This window comes from Lotus japonicus, chromosome 4, assembly GCF_012489685.1.
Source record: "Lotus japonicus ecotype B-129 chromosome 4, LjGifu_v1.2".
Classification (NCBI taxonomy): Eukaryota; Viridiplantae; Streptophyta; class Magnoliopsida; order Fabales; family Fabaceae; genus Lotus; species Lotus japonicus.
Genome location: NC_080044.1, coordinates 48293405 through 48315270, shown reverse-complemented (window position 1 = coordinate 48315270; position 21866 = coordinate 48293405). Strand labels below are relative to the sequence as shown.

The window sequence follows — 21866 nt, the reverse complement described above, 5'->3', positions numbered from 1 at the left end:
TCAATCCTTAAACTGAATTTTATTTGCTTTCCAACCTTGAACTTGATTCTTAAACTGAATTCGCATTCCAATTCCCTGTGGTTCGATAAATTAAAACCGAGTAGATTCTGTACACTTGCAGATTGACCAACAAGTTTTTGGCGCCATTGCCGGGGAATTGTTTGTAGTTTTTGGTTTAAGTTTTTAGTTTGTGGTTTTATTTTAGTTTTGAACTTGTCTAGAATTGGTGCTACTAATCTTTCTCTGTTTTAGTGTGATACTTTCAGGTTGCTCTCGAGAGAGACAGTGTCATGGGTGGCCATATGACGGAGGAGGAGATGCAAGCCCATCTTGAGGCGAGAATCCAAGAGGGTATCACCCTCCGGTTACGAGAACAAGAAGTTGAGAATGCCAACCGGTCTCTACGAGAACTTACTTCAGCTACTATGAGTTATGACTATCCCGGGAGCATTGTTTTTCCCGAGGGAGTTGGAAACTTGGAATTGAGACCGGCATTCATCAACTTAGTGAGCCAAAGCCAATATGGTGGAGGTGCCCTGGAAGATCCTCACACTTACACGGAGAGGTTCATCCGGAATTGCAACACTTACCGGGTGAACAATGTTCCATCGGATGCGATCCGGTTGAGTTTGTTTCCGTTCTCCTTGACGGATGCAACTGAGGAATGGCTAAATACACAACCTCAAGGGAGTATCACTACTTGGGAAGATGTTGGTAAATCTGCAAGTGTACAGAAACCTCCGGGTTTTAAAATATCGAACCACAGGGATTGTGAGTGAGAATTGTGGATTTAAGCCTATAGTTTGCAAGTTCTTAAAACAGTGAAATTCTGAAATTGGTTTTGGTTTTTGGTAACAAAGGTTTTGCAAAAGAGCAATGTTGAAAATGTTGAAATTAACAATTGATGGAAAATTGCCTTGGGTTGTTGATCATCTAATCCACTTTAGTCCACCTATCCTATGCATGTGACATCTTGATTTCTCTCTTGTTGCTTTAGCCTATGTACTTACTAGTTGATTCCTCACAAAAGTAATTCTCTCAAATTGAAAGTTAAGCCCAATTCCTTGTGTACTTAATCATTCATAAGAGGTTTTTAAGCAAATATATTCAGGCCAACAAAACCCTACCCTCACTCTATTCCTAGAAGCAAGTATAGAAGGATCTATTCCAATTCATGTCCCTAAATCATAATAAACTTCCATTTGATTATAATCTAGCCTATAGCAAGGGTGCACCAAAGCTAAACATGCATAATGGAATTGAAATACAAGATTAAATCAAGAACTCATGCATAGAGATAGGATTTAACAAACTAAAACTTCATAGAATCTCTTAACCCAAAGCTAAAAAGGGAACTAGCCACTCATGGCTAGTGAATTCATACAGAAAATGTAATAAGAACCTGAGAAAAATACAAGTTGGAAGCCTTCCTACAGCCCCAAGGTTCTCCTCAGCTCTCGAACTTAATCCAAAAATGAGTAAAAATGACTAACTCCCAAAGAAATTGGCCTAAGCCTTATTTATACACAAAATAAACGAGTCTGGGCGCTCAGGCGCCAATACAGAGCGCCTGAGCGCCAATTCCATGGCAGAAACCTGACTCTGGAAGGCAATTGGCGCCTAGGCGCCAATTCCCAGCGCCTGGGCGCCAATTCCAGGACCCTGAACAAACATAACTAGCGCCTAGGCGCTCAAGCTCGCTTGGAAAAGACTTTTTGGCTTCTTGTAACTCCTCTTCAAGCCTCTTTAAGTTCTTCTTCAATTCCATGCTCCTTGGCCTTCTTTTCCCTTCAGTTCCTGATCTGCAAACTTAACCAACAAGCCAAGGAAAATATCCAGAAGCTCAAAGAGCTTTGTTAGCAAAAAGGACCCTCATATAACATAAGAAAATCATGCAAGTCATAAACTTTACTTAAAATGCAAGAAAGGTCCCTATAAAACTACAAAATTACCAAAACAAAATAAAGACTCAAAGAAAGATAAAAATGCATGAGTATGCATGAAACACTACATGAGACTCAAGAAAAAGACTCAAAACAAACAAAGAAATGACCCTAAAAACACTACTAAAATAGGGTCATCAGAAGACATGGCAGAAAAGTTCACAACAAGGTTCTTCCCAAGAGCCCTTTTGAGGAAATTGAAAACAGACATCATGAATTTTGTGCAAACCGCTGAAGATAATCTCTATGAAGCTTGGGAGCGCTTTAAGAAGCTCTTGAGAAAATGCCCTCAACACAATCTCACCCAAGCTGAATTGGTTGCAACGTTTTATGATGGTTGATGACCCTATTTTAGTAGTGTTTTTAGGGTCATTTCTTTCTTTGTTTTGAGTCTTTTTGTTGAGTCTCATGTAGTGTTTCATGCATTATCATGCATTTTTATCTTTTCTTGAGTCTTTACTTTGTTTTGGTAATTTTGTAGTTTTATAGGGACTTTTCTTGCATTTTAAGTAAGTTTAGGACTTGCATGGTTTTGTGGTGTTAAATGAAGGACTTCTTGTGCTAATGAGCTCTTTGAGCTTCTACATTCTTCCCTTGACTTGTTGGTTAGGTTTGGAGAGCAGAAACTGAAGGTACTAGAAGGCCAAGAAGCATGGAATTGAAGGAGGAGTTACAGAAGCCAAAAAGTCTTTTCCAAGCGAGCTTGAGCGCCTCGGCGCTGGGAATTGGCGCCTAGGCGCTAGTGCATTTTTCAGAGGGTCAAGGAATTGGCGCCCAGGCGCTGGGAATTGGCGCCTAGGCGCCAATTAGCTCCAGAGAGCATGTTTTGGGCATGCAATTGGCGCTCAGGCGCTCTGAATTGGCGCTTGAGCGCCCAGACTCGTATTTTGTGGCTATAAATAAGGCTTAGGCCAATTTCTGTGGGGGAGGAGACATTTTTACTCATTTTGGTATTAAGTTTGAGAGCTGAGGAGAACTTTGGGGCCAAGGGAGGCTTCCAACCTGTATTTTTCTCAGGTTTTCATTACATTTTCTGCATGAATTCACTAGCCATGAGTGGCTAGTTTCTTTTTTTGCTTTGGGTTAAGAGATTCTATGAAGTTTTAGTTTGTTAAATCCTATCTCTATGCATGAGTTCTTGATTTAATCTTGAATTTCAATTCCTTTATGCATGTTTAGTTTTGGTGCACCTTTGTTATAGGCTAGATTATAATCAAATGGAAGTTTGTTATGATTTAGGGACATGAATTGATATAGATCCTTCTATACTTGCTTCTAGGCGTAGAGTGAGGGGAGGGTTTTGTTGGCCTGAATATACATGCTTATAAACCTCTTATGAATGTTTAAGTACACAAGGAATTGGGCTTAACTTTCAGTTTGAGAGAATTACTTTTGTGAGGAATCAACTAGTAAGTACGTAGGCTATAGCAACAAGAGATAAATCAAGGTGTCACATGCATAGGATAGGTGGACTAAAGTGGATTAGATGATCAACAACTCAAGGCAATTTTCTATCAATTGTCATTTACAACATTATCAACATTGCTCTTTTGCAAAACTTTTGTCACAAACAACCAAAACCAATTTCTGAATTTTATTGCTTTAGAAACTTGCAAACTTTAGGCTTAAATCAACAATTCTCACTCACGATCCCTATGGTTCAATATTTTAAAACCCGGAGGTATTCGTACACTTGCGAATTGACCAACAAGTTTTTGGCGCCGTTGCCGGGGATTGTTTGTGGTTTTCGGTTTAAGTTAAAGAGTTTGTTCGTTTGCACTATTTACATTGCATTGAATAGGTGTTACTAACCTTTTCTTTTTTTTTTGTGATTTCAGTTTATGCACGGTAGACTTGGCACGGATCCATTGGTGTTTGATCCGGAGCCAGAGCGTACTCTCCATCGTCGTCGAGATCAACAAAGAGCTGCTGAGATAGCCGCCATGGCTGTCCATATGACGGAGGAGGAATTGCAAGCCCACATTGAAGAAAGAGTGAATGAGGCTATTGCTCAAAGACTTCAAGAGCAAGAAGCAGAGAATGCCAATCGTTCTCTTAGAGACCTCACCTCGGCTGCCATGAGCTACGATTATCCGGGCAGCATAGTTTCCCCCGATGGAACGGGAAATTTTGAGTTGAGGCCGGCATTTATTAATTAGGTGAGCCAAAATCAGTATGGTGGAGGTGCTCTTGAAGATCCTCATGCACACATGGAGCGGTTTATCCGCAACTGCAACACTTATCGAGCTCAGAATGTTTCAGCGGACACCATCCGCTTGAGTTTGTTCCCTTTTTCTCTGAGGGACACTGCTGAAGAATGGTTGAATTCACAGCCCCAAGGTAGCATCACATCTTGGGAAGATTTGGCTGAGAAATTCACCACAAGGTTTGTTCCAAGAGCCTTCTTGAGAAAGCTCAAGAACGACATCATGACTTTTGCTCAATCCACCGATGAGAATCTTTATGAAGCTTGGGAAAGGTTCAAAAAACTCTTGAGGAGGTGTCCTCAACACAACCTTACCCAAGCTGAACAAGTAGCAAAGTTCTATGATGGTCTCCAATATTCTTCGAGGTTTGGCTTGGATGCGGTTTCAAACGGTGAGTTCGATGCCTTACTTCCACGAGTGGGGTATGAGTTGATTGAAAAAATGGCTATAAGAGCTATGAACTCAAGTAATGAAAGCCAAGCTCGAAGAGGAGTCCTAGAGGTTGAGGCTTATGATCAGCTCATGGCCTCCAACAAGCAACTCTCCAAGCAAATGAATGAGATTCAAAATCAAATGAAGACTACCAAGATTGGTGGTCGAGTTGCCAAATTGGAGTGTGTGACTTGTGGAGGACCACATGACAGCGAAGAATGCACAGAGACTAGATCGGAGGAGGAAGTGAAGGCCATGGGTCAAGCTCGGAATGACCAATTTTCAAATACTTACAATCCAGGATGGAGGAATCGCCCTAATTTTTCTTAGGGGCAAGGTAATAGTTGGCAAGGAAATGGCTTTCAAAGGCAATTTCCTAGCCAAGGATTCCAAGGCCAAAGCTCAAGACAACCTCAAGAGCGAGGAGAAGGTGAAGGGAGTGGTTCCAAGAAGAGCTTAGAAGAGTTGGTGGAAACTTTCATCAACCGGACGGAGAATAATTACAAGAATCAAGAGGCGGCTATCAAGAATCTTGATAATCAATTTGGCCAGCTGGCCAAGCAAATAGCCGAGAGACCTCAAGGTAAGTTTCCTTCCGACACTATCCCCAATCCTAAGCAAGAAAATGTCTTTGTTGTAGCCACTAGAAGTGGGAGAGTGATGAATGAATTGAAGAAAGAAACAGAGGGAGAAAAGAGAGAGGAGATAGTGGAAGGAGAAGTAGTTGTGCCTATTAAGGTGAGAGAGGAAGTTGATCTTACTCCTGAAACTAGCAAGGTTCCGTTCCCTAAAGCATTGGCTAAGAAGAGGTTAGATAAAAAGTTTTCAAAATTTGTTGATGTTTTCAAAAAGCTCCACATTAGTATTCCTTTTGCCGATGCTTTGGAACAAGTGCCTATATATGCTAAGTTTATGAAGGATATTTTACATAAGAGAAGAAGGTTGAAGGGAGTAGATGAGACGGTGTTGATGATGGAGGAATGTAGTGCCATTTTGCAGCGGAAGATGCCAAAGAAAAGAAGGGACCCCGGAAGTTTCACAATTCCGGTGGAAATTGAAGGCATGGCGGATGTGGAAGCCTTGTGTGATCTAGGAGCGATCATCAATTTGATGCCGCTCACCATGTTTGAGAGCCTGAACCTAGGAGAGGTTACCCCAACCATGCTATCCTTGCAAATGGCGGATCGATCCCTCAAGACTCCTTACGGGATTGTGGAGGATGTCATGGTGAGGGTAGACAAGTATGTGTTCCCCGTGGATTTTGTTGTGCTTGATATGGAGGAGGTAGAGAAGATTCCTCTCATTCTTGGTCGACCTTTCTTAGCTACTGGTAGAGCTAAGATTGACGTTGACAAGGGTCACCTCATTCTCCGTGTTGGTAAGGAAAAGGTACGGTTTTCTGTTTTTAATCCTATGATTGAGACTAACAATGATAACAATTTTGTTTGTGATGTGATTAGAAGCAAGTCGAAGGTTCCAGAAGAGTCCCCCAAGGCTAATGAAAAAGTTGATGAGTTCCATCCGGCTCTCATCAAGCTTGTTAGTGGTAACAAGTATGGGGGGACCAAGTACGAGAACTTACATGCTCACATGGTGAAGTTTACCCAAGCTAGCTCCCTTGCTAAGATTGAGGGTGTTTCAAGTGATGAAGTGAAGATTAAACTCTTCCCTCATTCTTTGACAAGGGAAGCTAGGGCTTGGTTTGATAAGAAAGAGGACATTGCCTCATGGGAGGATTTACTCCAGAGGTTTTGTGCAAGGTTTTTACCTTGCACTCATGGAGAATTGATCAATGGTAAGGAATTTCCTTCCTAACACCATCGGAAGGAGAGTCCACCTAGGACTATAACCTAGGGCTAAATGGGAGACAACCCATTCTTTTTATTTTTCTATTTTCTATCTTTTAATTTTGTAGTATTTTAGTTGGTTAATTTCAAAAAAAAAAAAAAAAAAAGTAAAAATTTTTGAAAAAAGTTGTGCTATGCGCCTAGGAGCCAATTCACGAGCGCCTAGGCGCCAATTAGTGACAGAGGCACTGCCTCTGGAACTGGCTTGAGCGCCTGAGCGCTCCCCTCGAGCGCTCCTGTACGTGTTTTTGCCCACATTTTGGGTTTTAAAACCCCAACCTTTCATTTTCCCACTCTTAACTCTCATTTCTCTCATAAAAATGCACCCCACTCTCTCCATACCCCATTTCTACCTCTCATTTCTAACTTGCACACACTTTGACTCTTCCAATTGCTTCCAAGTTTTGCATTGCATCAAGCTCATTCCACTTGCACCCACTCACTCTCAAGTCAAGGTAAGTTCCATCTTCCACTTCCCTTCATCATAGTTCATGGGTTTTGCAATGCATGCTTCATTTGGGGTTTGGGTGAGTGATTTGTTGTTTATGCAAGTTGGGTGTGGGTTGTTTCTGTTCATAGTGGGTTGATTTTGTGCTTATTTAGAAAGGGGTTGTAAATTTGTGAGAAATGGGTAGTTAGGATTTTGTGGTTTAGTGTGGTTTAGTTGTTGCTTACAAGGTGTTTGTTAGAATGACTCAATGGGTTCTCTTAGTCGATTTTTGGCAAGTGCTTTAGTGGTGATCTTTTCTCCTTTGCCAAAGTCACTAAGAGGCTTGTTGGGTGCTCTTAGGAAGTTTAATTTTTATTTTTGTACAAAGTTTCTTCTTTCATTTCTTTTTATTATTGAACTAACATCTCTAACGTTTGGGGCTTGTGTATGTACTAACAATTTTGCAGATGCCTGTAAAAAGAGCAAGAACCAACACAAGAGCTGCAGCTTCTTCCTCCACCTCCCGGAGCTTTGATCGCTCCCGCTTCCTATCAGCGATTAAGGAGGAGTTTTACCGATCTCACCTAGCACACAAGGAGTGTGTGAAGGAGCGGGGAGTTCTTTATCGGGAGGGAAAGAGAGACCTCTTGGGCATGGAAGAAGCCATGGAGATTAGGAGGTGGAAGAATTGGGTCAACCCCATTCCGTTTGCTTGTGAGGTCATGGTTAGGGAGTTCTACGCGAACACCTACTGAGACAATCAAGAGGACAGGCCCAGGCCACCGGTGAATTCATCTTGGTTCAGGGGAGATGTGATTGATTACAATCCAGTAGTCATTCGCAGGCATCTTGGTCTCCTCACGGAGGACCAAGAGAAGGAGTTCTTCACCGAGAAGGCCACCTATCATGAGCTCTTAAAGGAGAAGTCACCGGAGATCTTGGAAGACATGAAGGCAGTGATTGTTAGGCCTGGGCGGGACTGGGAAGCAGTTGATGATGAGATCATTTTTGTGCGGAGGAAGGATATGACACCGCTGGCTAGAGTTTGGGCTGAATTTTTGCAGGATTCCCTCATTCCTAGCTCTAACAAATCTGAAGTTAGAGAGGTTACAATTGTTGCCATCTATTGCATTGTGAGAGGCCATCCTATGGACGTGGCCACTATCATTGCTGGTCGGATTTATTCCCTCTACAACGGGAGTAAAGACAAGCATCGGCCCATCTTTCCTCACTTGATTTGCACTTTGATTCATGCAGTGAGGGACAGAGCTAGGAGGCCAGTCCATGTTATTGAGAAGAGGTTGCTAGTTGCACCTATACTCAGTAGGGAGAGGATCACTCAGCTTTACCAAGAATGGATGGCAAGAATGCCTCAAGAGGAGGAAGAGGAAGAGGATCCTGAGGAGCCAGCGGATGAAGAAGAAGAAGAAGAAGAAGAAGAGGAGGAAGAAGAAAATGTTGAGGTGGTGAATGAGATTGTTACTCCACCACGTGCTGACCCTTCTCCGGCTTGGATGGAGGCCGCTTTCGGGCGGATGTTTTTGAGGCAAGATCGCCTACACAGGGATCTTGATCTCCATTGGAGGGGAGGTAGCACATCAGACCCCAGGTACAATGGCCCCATGGATTTCAATACCTTGGAGCAGGGGATGATAGATTTGAGCTTGATGCATGACGCTGGTGTTCATCCGGATTATGGTGACGGAAGGGGTGACCATGACCCCATGGAGTGACTATGTTGAGGTATTCCTACTCTTAGTTTAGGGCATGCATCTTTAGCATATTTTTCAATTTGTAGATTTTGTTTTTCTTTTTATCATGCATTGTTTAGTTAGTTTTATTTTTCTTGGGTCTTTTACTTCCCTATACTCACATGCTTTTAGCTATAGTTTTGTTTCCTTACATGTGTTGTTTTTGAAAATGCTTTTGTGAATACTTGTTGCTGTCTTTGGGGTTGAGTGATTGCATGTTTGGGGAAGAGAGGAGGAGACTTCGGTCTTCTGAGTGTTTCTTGAGAAAGGAGTCGAGGTGAGTCCATTAAGGGTCTATCTTTGACCCTTCACCATAAAAATTCCCTGAAGGATCCTGACTCACTTGCAATTCTTGGTTCTGCGTTAATTTCACTCATAACATGCTTAGTGATTCTTGCTTTATTCTTGGGACTTGTAGGATTTCTTGAGATTCTGAATTTGTTGGTTGAACATTACCCTTAGTTGTCCCACTTGAGCCTTATTGGAGAATTTATTGTAGCCAAGTGGTTGGGACGGATGTTTGGTTGGAATATTGGGGAGTGTTGGTCCTTGTTTCATTTGATTGGAGCTGGAAAAAAGTGTGAAATAGTCTCTTGCCCCAAGTTAAAAGTTATTAAAAAAAAAAGAGAAAAGAACTCCTAAACAAAAGTTGGAATTGAAAGAAAGAAAAAGAAAGTTTGAAAAAGGGGGTGCAAGAGACTTGTAAAAAATGTTTGTTGGGAAAAGCTCCGGGGTTATTAGAAGAGGACCACACTCAATGTGCTTGAAAGCCTAGTTTTTCCTTAGGGACCAACCACCACCATGCTTTACCTAGCCAATGTTTCAACCCTTTTGAAAGTCTCTTTGAATATTTGCAAGTTTGATCTTTGTTGCTAATGAGTGAATGACATTCAGGACCTATGAACTTGCTTGTGTGCTCAGTGCACTAAATCACCATCTCATCCTAGGATTTTTAGTTCTATATGCTTCTCATGAACGGACTCTACACTCTTCTCTTTTCAAAAGATGCATGAAGTAGGTTGTCGGGTCCTTCTCTTGGAACTAGCTGTGATTCCTTTGCCCCCCTGTTTTTCTTGTAGTATTCCTTGTTGAGAGCACTTGTTTGGGAGCATTTCTTGCGCTTGAGTGCAAGCGAGTGTTATTTACGCTCGAGGGCGAGCTGCCGTTGAGTATAGTGGTGTGATGACCCTATGTTAGTAGTGTTTTTAGGGTCATTTCTTTCTTTGTTTTGAGTCTTTTTGTTGAGTCTCATGTAGTGTTTCATGCATTATCATGCATTTTTATCTTTTCTTGAGTCTTTACTTTTTTTGGTAATTTTGTAGTTTTATAGGGACTTTTCTTGCATTTTAAGTAAGTTTAGGACTTGCATGGTTTTGTTGTGTTAAATGAAGGACCTCTTGTGCTAATGAGCTCTTTGAGCTTCTAGATTCTTCCCTTGACTTGTTGGTTAGGTTTGGAGAGCAGAAACTGAAGGTAATAGAAGGCCAAGAAGCATGGAATTGAAGGAGGACTTAAAGAGGATTGAAGGAGGAGTTACAGAAGCCAAAAAGTCTTTTCCAAGCGAGCTTGAGCGCCTAGGCGCCAATTAGCTCTAGAGAGCATGTTTTGGGCATGCAATTGGCGCTCAGGCGCTCTGAATTGGCGCCTGAGCTCCCAAACTCGTATTTTGTGGCTATAAATAAGGCTTAGGCCAATTTCTTTGGGGGAGGAGACATTTTTACTCATTTTGGATTAAGTTTGAGAGCTGAGGAGAACTTTGGGGCCTAGGGAGGCTTCCAACTTGTATTTTTATCAGGTTTTCATTACATTTTCTGCATGAATTCACTAGCCATATGCATGAGTTCTTGATTTAATCTTGAATTTCAATTCCTTTATGCATGTTTAGTTTAGAGTGAGGGGAGGGTTTTGTTGGCCTGAATATACATGCTTATAAACCTCGTATGAATGTTTAAGTACACAAGGAATTGGGCTTAACTTTCAGTTTGAGAGAATTACTTTTGTGAGGAATCAACTAGTAAGTACATAGGCTATAGCAACAAGAGATAAATCAAGGTGTCACATGCATAGGATAGGTGGACTAAAGTGGTTTAGATGATCAACAACCCAAGGCAATTTTCTATCAATTGTCATTTACAACATTATCAACATTGCTCTTTTGCAAAACTTTTGTCACAAACTACCAAAACCAATTTCTGAATTTTATTGCTTTAGAAACTTGAAAACTTTAGGCTTAAATCAACAATTCTCACTCACAATCCCTGTGGTTTGATATTTTAAAACCCGGAGGTATTCGTACACTTGCGAATTGACCAACAATGGTCTACAATACTCTTGGAGGTTTGGCCTAGATGCGGCTTCAAGTGGGGAGTTCCATGCTCTTCCCCCACAAGCGGGGTATGACTTAATAGAAAAGATGGCAGCGAGAGCCACGAACTCTGAAAATGATCGTCAAACTCGAAGGAGTATGTTTGAAGTTGAAGCTTATGACAAGCTCTTGGCCTCCAACAAGCAACTCTCCGAACGAATGGCAGAGATTCAAAATCACATTCAGGCGTCGAATTTGGTCGGTGCTACAGTAGCCAAAGTGGAGTGTGTGGCTATTGGAGGGCCTCAAGTTAGTGATTTTTGTACCATGACTAGTCAAGGTTTCCAAGATCAAATCTATGGACTATCTCACCAAGACCAAGAGCAAGTTGGTGAAAATGGTGGCAAGAAGAGCTTAGAGGAACTATTGGAGAGCTTTATCAACTGCACGGTGAGCAACTATAAGAAACAAGAGGCAGCTATAAAGAACTTGGAAAGTCAATTTGGTCAGCTGGCCAAGCAAATGACCGAGATACCTCAAGGTAAGTTTTCTCCCGATTCTTTAATTTTGTCTAAACAAGAAAATTCTGCTGTTGTTACCACTAGGAGTGGGAGAATGTTACATGAGTCAAAAAAACAAGTTGAGGGAGAGAAAAATGAGGAAGTAGAGGAAGAATATGAGGGTGCTACGGAGAAGGGAGTGAGTGAACCTGTGAAAGCTAGAGTTGTAAGCACTCCTTCTCCTGAACTTAGCAAGATTCCATTCCCCAAGGCTTTGGTTAAGAAAAATCTGGATAAACAGTTTTCTAAGTTTTTGGAGGTTTTTAAGAAACTCCACATCAATATTCCTTTTTCTGAAGCCTTGGATCAAATGCCAATCTACGCTAAGTTCATGAAGAATATCCTAAGTAAAAGAAGGAAGTTGAGTGAGGTTGATGAAACTATCATGATGACTGAGTGTAAGACCCGGTTTTAGGGCATACTATTTTAATAATAATATTAAATAATATTCTGTGAATTGTTTGTGCTATATGTGATATTATGCCTTTTAAAAAGGTGATTAATTGTTAGAAGAAATATTAAGTCCTAGAAACCTCTAGACGTTGATGAGCGTGACGATACGCGCATTTTGACTATAATATTGCTAGGGTTCGGCGACGGCGACTTTTAGGTCAAAATTGACCCGACAGCAGCGATGAGTTGGCAAATCGAGTCGACGAGGACGATTTCGTGGGCCGCACCTTATGGGGAGGTGCTGGGCATGATTTTAAGAATATTCTAGGAGAGAATATTCCTTGGTTTTATTTTTGAAGGTTTTATTTAAATAAAATGAGGTTTTATTTAAATAAAATGCATTTAAATAATTTCAACCTATGGTTTAATATCAAAATTAATTCTGAAAATATTTTTGAGGCATCATGGAGCTGGTGCACGAATTTTTGGAGCCAAAAATTATTGATGAGGATTTTTGATTTTAAAATTGAAGTTTTGGGTGCATTTAGGAGGGAAATGGTGCATTTAATGCATTAATTATTTTGGGGTTTTTATTTAAATTATTATTTTAAAAATTTTTGGTGAAAATCTGAGCATGGAGAGTGTGTGGTCGGCCAAGACTTGTGGAGGAAGGAAAAAGAAGACTTTTGCAAAAATTTCCTTTTCTAGCTAGGTTTCATGATGGAGAGAAATTAGGGATTTGATTCTTTGACTTTCTAATTGATGTGGGATTGATTTCTAAATTTTTAAAACTTTAAGGTTGTGTTTGGATGAGGGATTGTAGAAATTCAAGGGATTTTAAATGCTAGGGAATCCAAATGATTCAATTGAATTCCCTTGAATTTCAAATTTTATTGTTTGGATAAAATGTTGAAATTCGATCAATTGTAAAATTCTTTGTTTGGGTAATATAAATGAATTTCCTTAATTTAATTGTTTTTATCTTATTATAATTAGTCGAAAACCCTAAAAATCAGCCTGACTCTCAAAAATAGACCGAAACCTTAAAAGTCGACATAAAAGCCTAAAAAGTGGCTGAAAAACCGAAAGTCGGCCGAAAATCCAAAAATCGGCCGAAAACCTAAAAATCAGTCAAAAACCCTAAAAATCGGCCCGACTCTCAATAATCAGCCGAAAACTCAAAAGTCGACACAAAACCCTAAAAAGCGGCCCAAAACCCTAAAACGACAAGAAATCCCTAAAAATAGGCCGAAAACGTGAAAGTCGACTCGAAACTCAAAAATCGGCCCATAACCCTAAAAATCGACCTGACTTTCAAATATCGGCCGAAAACTCAAAAGCCGTCTGAAAACCCTAAAAATCGGCCCGACTCGAAAAAATCGGCCGAAAACTCAGACCGATTTTTAGGGTTTTGTGCTGATTTTTGAGTTTTTGGCTGATTTTTAGGGTTTTGGGCCGATTTTAGAGTTTTCGGCCGAATTTTGAGTTTTCAGCCGAGTTTAGGGTTTTGGGTCGATTTTTGAGTTTCATGCCGACTTTCACGTTTTCGGCCGATTCTTAGGGTTATCGGCAAATTTTTAGGGTTTTGTGCTGACTTTCGAGTTTTCAGCTGATTTTTGAGAGTCGGATCGATTTTTAGGGTTTTGGACCATCTTTCTGTTTTCGGCCGATTTTTGAGTGTCAGGCCAATTTTTAGGGTTTTGGGCCGATTTTTGAGTTTTTGGTTGACTTTCGAGTTTATGGCCGATTTTAGGGTTTTTAGCCGAGATTAATTTTTTTTACTGAATTTAGATAGGGTTAAGGGAGAGATGAAGAATTTGAAATTCCTCCTATTTTGAGGTGATTTCAATTACCCTAAATCCTATTGAGTAAAATACCTCATTTAATTACTAGTAATTTGAGAATTCTCCACATTAGATATCCAAACAAGGTATTTTAATTGAAGAGATTTGAAATACCCTCTAAAATTACATTCCCCTCAAATATTCCCCCATCCAAACACAACCTAAGGGATCTCTCCAAATCTGATTAGAAACCCTTGTGATTCAGATTTAATTATTTTAAATAATTAGGGATTTAAATGCTAATTTTTCTGGGGTTTAATTAGGAAATAAACCTAAATTTGAGGGCTAAATGTGCGGAGCTTCGAAAGCTCTAGAAACCCTGGGTTGGGCTGAAGAAAGGGGCGGCCATGGGCCTCACTTAGAGAGGAAGAAAAGCAATTAATGCTTTGCTCTCACCTTTCACTATAAATAGAGAGCTCCTCCCTCTCATTTTCTTCACATCAAGCTCATTTTCTATCTTCTCTCCTTAGCTGTGAGCTTCTCCTCCCTCTCTTGTCTTTCTTTATTTTTATTGCTTTAGTTTCTAAGCCTTGAGCAAGGCCATTCTCAATATGCTCTGTGGTTGCAGCTTAAGCTGATCTGCCAAAAACCAGAAGAGAATGATCTTGATCGAGTTGCTTAGGAATATTTATGATTTTGGGGGTTTTTCTTAAGAAATTCATGATGTTCTTATAACGTTCTTATGATCTTCAAACAATTATTTTAGAAAAGAGGTTTTGATCTTATGAAAGATAAAGTTTTGATTTTTCGAGGTTTTTAAGATAGTATTTTATAAACGACGGGGAAGGGATATATTATCGCTAAACGACTTCTAATTCGTACCGTTACTCTGTCCACATGACTAGGAAGTTCGGAGCGAGCGTGACCCCGCCAAATCCAAAGTCCTAGGACGTGTTCTGCTGTGACTAAGGTAAGGGCACTTCGGCCTCGGCCTAGATAAATTGTTTGTGATTGTGATTGTTAGCAAGCATGATGCTAGGACTATTGATGATGTATGTGCTAGATATGCTATATGATGATGCAATAAATGCTAGCTAGTGTTATTATGAACATGCCTATATGCCTAGGGTGTTAGCTATATTTATTGCTATGCATGCAAGTTATTATGCGATGATATGTTGTTCATAAGAGATGAACGTGATGGGCTTAGGGCCTAGTGTTGATGACTGACTTGCATGTCATGCATTTGTGGGCCAAGTGACCTAGACTGGGCTTGGTTGGCCACGGCTGGTGACCTGGACTGGGCTAGTCAGTGGTGACGTTCAGGGGATGAACCTGAACAAAGGACGAACGTGAAACGGCAGTGCGTTGGAGAGGTCTAACCCCGATCATCAAGCTGTTGGGCAGCGGTGTGTTGGAGGTATCCAACCCCGATCATGGATTCGTGTTCGTCCTGCCTTTCCATGAGGGATTGGCTTATGGATATCCAAAGCGTCTGCATGCATGTGCACGAGCATTGACTAACAATAAACTATGAGATAGTTCCCTATACTTGTGAAACTTAGAATTATGAGATAGTTCCCTATACTTGTGAACCTTAGAACTTAATATAGTTCCCATATTTGTGAATGGTAGCATAGTGAAGAACTCGTGATTGATAGGGTAGTATACCCTACTTATGATGTGTGTGTTTTAGAAGTTGAGCCTTGCTTGTTTGCTTGTTTGCTGTTTGTTGTTTGGGGCGCTTAACGCCTAGACAACAAGCATGCGTGTGATCAGTCGAGATGCGACCCTATCTCTGCTTGATGTGGACGACGGCAAGGCTCGAGACATCGACTGCGCGACTTATGGTTCAGCTATGGGATTGGCGAGAGCAGAGGATGCGAGACGATATGATGCGAGCGCCGGAGGAGGCCTTGGAGGTCACGCGACCAATGAGTCGGGTATTGAGGGTGATAATAGAGTCTGTACTTGGGGGTGGGCTGAGTTTATTTATAGGGTTTGAACCTAACCTAGAGACCTTCTTGTGGTGTTGGCTCAGGGGCTGTCAAACACTAGTTTAATCATTATGTTGTAATTTGAAAGAATCATTGTACGCTTCCAAAGCTTTTATTAATAAAATGAATTATTCAGCCTATTTCTCATGTTACTACTTTTTATTTGTAAGCAATGTTATTGAAAAGTTTTATTTCAACAAAAATTTACACACGTTTTTGGAACAAGGTTACTAAAGTGACCCTCGAGAAATCGGGGCGTTACACCGAGTAGTGTAGTGCCATTTTGCAAAGAAAAATGCCTAAGAAGAGAAGGGATCCTGGGAGTTTTACTATCCCAGTGGAGATTGAGGGGTTGACTGTTGTTGAAGCCTTGTGTGATTTGGGAGCGAGCATCAACTTCATGCCGCTTAGTATGTTTAGAAGGCTGAACTTAGGAGAGGTCACCCCGACCATGCTCTCCTTACAAATGGCGGACCGATCCCTAAAAACACCATATGGGATTGTGGAAGATGTTATCGTGAAGGTGGGCAAGTATGTGTTCACTGTGGACTTTGTGGTGCTGGACATGGAGGAGGATGCAAAGATTCCTCTCATTCTAGGCCGACCTTTCTTAGCCACTGGTAGGGCTAAGATTGATGTTGATAAGGGTCAGCTCATCCTTCGAGTTGGTAAGGACAAGGTAAGATTTGCGGTTTTCAATCCTAATTCGCAAACAAACCTTCATGAGGATTTTGATTGTGATATGATCAAAGGCTTGTCCAGGTCTTCAGTGAAAAAGATGTTGAGCTTAGCCAAGCTCTCATCAAGCTTGTTAGTGAAAACAAGTATAGGGGGTCTAAAGATGAGAATTTCCAAGACCACATGACCCGATTCACTCAAGCTAGTCAACTTGTAAAGATGGAAGGTGTGACTAGTGATGAGCTCAAGATTAAGCTCTTCCCTCATTCCTTGAAGGGGGGAGCAAGGATTTGGTACGATGGTTTAGATGATACCCTCTCTTGGGAGGAGATGTTCCAAAGGTTTTGTGCAAGGTAGAAACCTTGCACATGTGGAAGAAAGATTGATGGTAAGGAATTTCCTTCCTAACACCAAAGGAAGGAGAGTCCACCTAGGACTATAACTTAGGGCTGCTTGGGAGACAACCCAAGTCTTGTTTTATTTTTCTTTTTTGTTTGTTGCATTTTACAGGGAATGAGAGCCTGAATTCTGGAGTAGGAGGTGTATCTAAGGCCTCCATGGTAACTTGTAAAGGAGGTCGACTCTTTCCCTTAGTTAAGCTCATGCATTTTTGCATATTTTTCCTTTGTAGCTTTTATTTTTCTTTTGATCATGCATTGTTTAGTTAGAGTCGTTTTGGGTCTTTACTTCCCTATACTCACGTGTTTTTGCCCGTAGTTATGCTTTCATACTTGTGCTGTTTTTAAAATGTTTTTGTGAATACTTGTGTTTTTTTTTTTTTGGGGGGATGAGTGATTGCATGCTTTGGGGAAGAGAGATTGAGACTTCGGTCTTCCGAGTGTTTCTTAAGGATAGAGTTGGTGTGAGTCCATAAGGGTCCATCTTTGACCCTTCAACATAAAATTTCGCTGGAGGATCCTGACTCACTCGTACTTCTTGGTTCTGTATTGATTTCACTCTTTGCATGTTTTGTGATACTTGCACAATTCTTGAGACCTGTAGGTTTATGAGCTTCAAAGTTTGTTGGCTTGAACATTTGTCCCTAGTTGTCCCTTTTGAGCCTATTGAAGATTTCTTTGTTAGCTAAATGATTGGGATGGATGATAGGTTGGATTTTGGGGAGTGTTGGTCCTTGCATTGTGTTGGAGCTAGTAATTAAAGTTGGAAATGTCTCTTGTCCCAAGTGTAAAAAAGAAGAAAAAGAAAAAGAAAAAAGACTCCTAATCAAGTTCGAGTTGCAAAAAGAAAAAAATAGAAGAAAAGAAAGTTGAAAAAGGGGTCAAGAGACTTGTGCTTAAGAAGTTTGTTGTTGAAAGCTCCGGGGTTACTAATAGGACCACACTCAAGATGCTTGAAGCTTTAGACTTCCTTAGGTACCAACCACCTTGTACTTCACCAAGCCAACATTTCAACCCTTTGAAGTCTCATTGAATTTGTGCATGTTTGATCTCTGTTGCTCTTGAGTGAATGATATCTAGAACCTGTGAACTGCTTGTGTTCTCAGTGCACTAAATATTTATCTCATCCTAGGAATTTTAGATCTATATGCTTCTCATGATGGACTCTACACTCTCCTTTGTCTAAAAGTTGCATGAAGTAGGTTGTTGGATCTTTCTCTTGGAACCAGTTGTGGTTGCTTTGTCCCCCTGTTTTGTGTGAAGTATTCCTTGTTGAGAGCACTTGTTTTGGGAGCATTTCTTGTGCTTGAGGGCAAGCGAGTATTTTTTACGCTCGAGGGCGAGCTGTCGTTGAGTATAGTGGTGTGATGACCCTGTAAGATCAAGTTTTGATCGAGTAGTACAACTCTATGTTTTGATGATTACAAGTTAACATTTTAGTATGAACAATTATGGTACTCTAACGTGTTTTCTGAGTGTGCTCTTAACAGGCTCTGACCTTAATATAATCTCACACAAATCAGAAGCATTTTGCTTAAGAGTTACCCTAGCAACGCTTTCGCAATCTCTATGTTCAATCTGAACAGTAGAAAAGCTTCAGAAGATCTGAAGTTAATCAAGCTCTGATAAGGACTCAGTTCACTTGAAGTTCTGAAGATCCAGACGTTCTGACAACCCAGACACTCTGAAGGCTCAGAAGTTCTGATGGTGTAGAATACTCTGAAGATCCAGAAGCTGAAAAGTGAAGACTCTGAAGTCCAGAAGCAAACTGGCTCTGAAGACCAAGTACTTCTCCTCTGAGTTCAGAATCAGAAGGTACAACGGTCAGAGGATCCATGCTTCCCTCTAACTCTGATCAACAAGCTTCACAAGTTCCAACACGAAGCATTCCTCTGATCAGAAGTCAACAAGGTTTTAAGGTCAAGTCACTATCCAAAGTACAAAAGCAAATGTACTATCCTGACGACCTAACCTAACGTTCTCAGCCACAGCAGAAGCTGGAAATTCCAGATCTGCCCTCCAACGGTAGCATTCCCATGCAACGTTCAAACCCTAATCCTTGGAGTATATATAGAGGCTGAAGACTGAAAGATGCGGTTGGAAGAAACTCATACGCGCAAGCTATATTCAAATCTTCTAAGCATTCTTTCTTCATTGAATTCATTGAGTTTACTACAAGCTTTTAAGAAGCAATTTCTTTGTAAACAATATTCTCTAAACAGTTGTTTAGTTTACCTTTAGGAGATCAAGGTTGATCGGATCCTAGAGAAGACTAAGAGAGTGAATCTTAGTGTGAGCTAAGTCAGTGTATTGTTAGTCACTTGTAGATTTCAAGTGCAGTTGTAACAATTATCTGATAAGTGGATTGCCTTCATTCTAAGAAGGAAGAAATCACCTTCACGGGTGGACTGGACTAGCCTGAGTGATTCATCAAGTGAACTAGGATAAAATCCTTGTGTGTTTTTCTTATCTCTTATCTTAAGCACTTTACTTGTGTCTCGAAAGATTTGTTAAAATCTTAAGGTGGAAGTTTTATTCTGAAAACGCTATTCAAACCCCCCCTTTCTACCGTTTTTCATACCTTCAGACCCTATTTTAGTAGTGTTTTTAGGGTCATTTCTTAGTTTGTTTTGAGTTTTTTTGTTGAGTCTCATGTAGTGTTTCATGCACTCTCGTGCATTTTTATCTTTATTTGTGTATTTACTTTGTTTTGGTAATTTTGTAGTTTTATAGGGACCTTTCTTGCATTTTAAGTAAGTTTAGGACTTGCATATCTTTTCTATTTTAATTGAGGGTTCTCTTTGCTAATAAACTCTTGGAGCTCCTGGATATTTCCCTTGCTTTGTGTTTAAGTTACCAGGTCTGAAACTGATGAAGGAAGAAGGTCAAAGACTTGGAGAATTGAAGGGAGGCTTAAAGAGGAGTTAAGAAGAAGGTCAAGAGGCTTTCTAGCATGTAGAGAGCGCTCAGGCACTCGTGTTGAGCGCGAATTGGTTCGATGTTTACATCATGCTAGAGAGGAATTGGCGCGTGACGCTCCTGTTGAGTGCCTGAGCGCCAATTACCTCAAGTTCAGAAGGAGTTCCAAACTTCAGTGATTACTGTCAGAAGTGATCATGGTGGAGAATTTGAGAACAAAGCTTTTGAAGAATTGTTCAACTCTCAAGGGATCTCTCACAACTTCTCTTGTCCTCGCACTCCTCAACAAAATGGAGTTGTTGAAAGAAAGAATAGAACTCTTCAGGAGATGGCTCACACCATGATGCAAGAATCAAGTATGGCCAAGCACTTCTGGGCAGAAGCAATCAACACTGCATGCTATATCGAGAACAGAATCTCCATCAGACCAATTCTGGAGAAGACTCCTTATGAGCTGTGCAAAGGAAGACAACCTGATATCTCTTACTTTCATCCCTTTGGGAGTACTTGCTACATGCTCAACACAAAGGAGCAATTGGGTAAATTCGATTCTAAAGCTTTAAAATGTTATTTTCTTGGTTATTCTGAAAGATCTAAAGGGTTTAGAATTTATAATATTGTCCCTCAAACTGTTGAGGAATCTATCCAAATTAGATTTGATGACAAGCTTGGCTCAGAAAAGTCAAAGCTGTTTGAAAGATTTGCAGATCTCAGCATTAATCCATCGGAAGCAGATCAACCAAAGAACAGCCCAGAGGATGCTGCTCCAGAGGCAGAAGCATCAGAAGATGCTCCAACAACTTCTGATCAACCTTAGAAGAAGAAGAGAATAGCTGCCTCTCATCCAGAAGAACTGATTCTTGGCAACAAAGATGCTCCTGTCAGAACGAGGTCCATGCTCAAATCTTCAGAAGAGACTCTTCTGAGTCTGAAGGGACTTGTATCTCTCATTGAGCCCAAATCAGTTGATGAAGCTCTTGAAGATAAAGGCTGGATTCTGGCAATGCAAGAAGAGCTAGATCAGTTTACCAAGAATGATGTTTGGTCTTTAATGCCTAAACCCGAAGGTTTCCATGTCAACAAGAGGGGATTGATTACACTGAGACCTTTGCTCTTGTGGCAAGGCTTGAAGCTATAAGGCTAATGATCTCATTCTTAGTGAATGACAACATAATTCTTCATCAGATGGATGTCAAAAGTGCCTTCCTAAATGGCTACATTTCAGAGGAAGTGTATGTCAAGCAACCTCCTGGCTTTGAAAATGACAAGCATCCAGAGCATGTATACAAGCTCAAGAAGTCGCTCTATGGACTGAAACAAGCTCCCAAAGCTTGGTATGAAAGGCTTAGCTCATTTCTTCTGAAGAATGAGTTTGTAAGGGGTAAAGGTGACAACACTCTTTTCTGCAGAACCTATAAGGATGATATTCTTATAGTTCAGATTTATGTTGATGATATTATATTTGGTTCTGCTAATCCCTCTCTCTGCAAGGAATTCTCTAAGATGATGCAAGCTGAATTTGAGATGAGCATGATGGGAGAGCTCAAGTACTTTCTGGGAATTCAAATTGATCAACGATCAGGAGTCACTTATATCCATCAGAAGAAGTACACCTTGGAACTTCTGAAGAAGTTCAATATGAGTGACTGCAACATCTCAAAGACTCCAATGCATCCTACATGCATTCTTGAGAAAGAGGAAGTTTCCTCTAAGGTTTGTCATAAGCTCTATCGTGGAATGATATGCTCTCTTCTTTATTTAACAGCTTCCAGACCTGATATATTGTTTAGTGTGCATCTCTGTGCTAGATTTCAATCAGATCCTAGAGAGACTCACTTAACAGCTGTTAAGAGGATCCTCAAATCTCTGAAGGGAACCACTAACCTTGGCTTGATGTATAGAAAAACATCAGAGTATACACTTTCAGGTTTTTGTGATGCTGACTTTACTGGAGACAGAGTGGAAAGGAAAAGCACCTCAGGAAGTTGCCATTTCCTTGGAGCAAATCTTGTCACTTGGTCAAGCAAGAGACAGAACACAATTGCTTTATCAACTGCAGAAGCAGAATATGTCTCAGCTGCCACTTGCTGCACACAAACCATATGGATGAAGAATCATCTGGAGGACTATGGTTTGTTTCTGAAGAAGATTCCAATCTTCTGTGACAACACAGCTGCCATCTCCCTCAGCAAAAATCTCATCCTACACTCAAGAGCAAAGCA

At 40.7% G+C, this 21866-nt stretch overlaps 2 non-coding genes across 2 annotated transcripts; both read right to left on the bottom strand.

Annotated features, from left to right (window-relative positions):
• Nucleotides 1-2137: 2137 nt before the first annotated feature.
• On the bottom strand, nt 2138-2244 carry LOC130716461 (small nucleolar RNA R71). Its single transcript, XR_009012072.1, has one exon. It is a non-coding gene; the product is annotated as a small nucleolar RNA R71 (small nucleolar RNA).
• Nucleotides 2245-4354: 2110 nt separating this feature from the next.
• LOC130716374 (small nucleolar RNA R71) lies at nt 4355-4461 on the bottom strand. Its single transcript, XR_009011991.1, has one exon. It is a non-coding gene; the product is annotated as a small nucleolar RNA R71 (small nucleolar RNA).
• Between the last annotated feature and the right edge of the window lie 17405 nt (nt 4462-21866).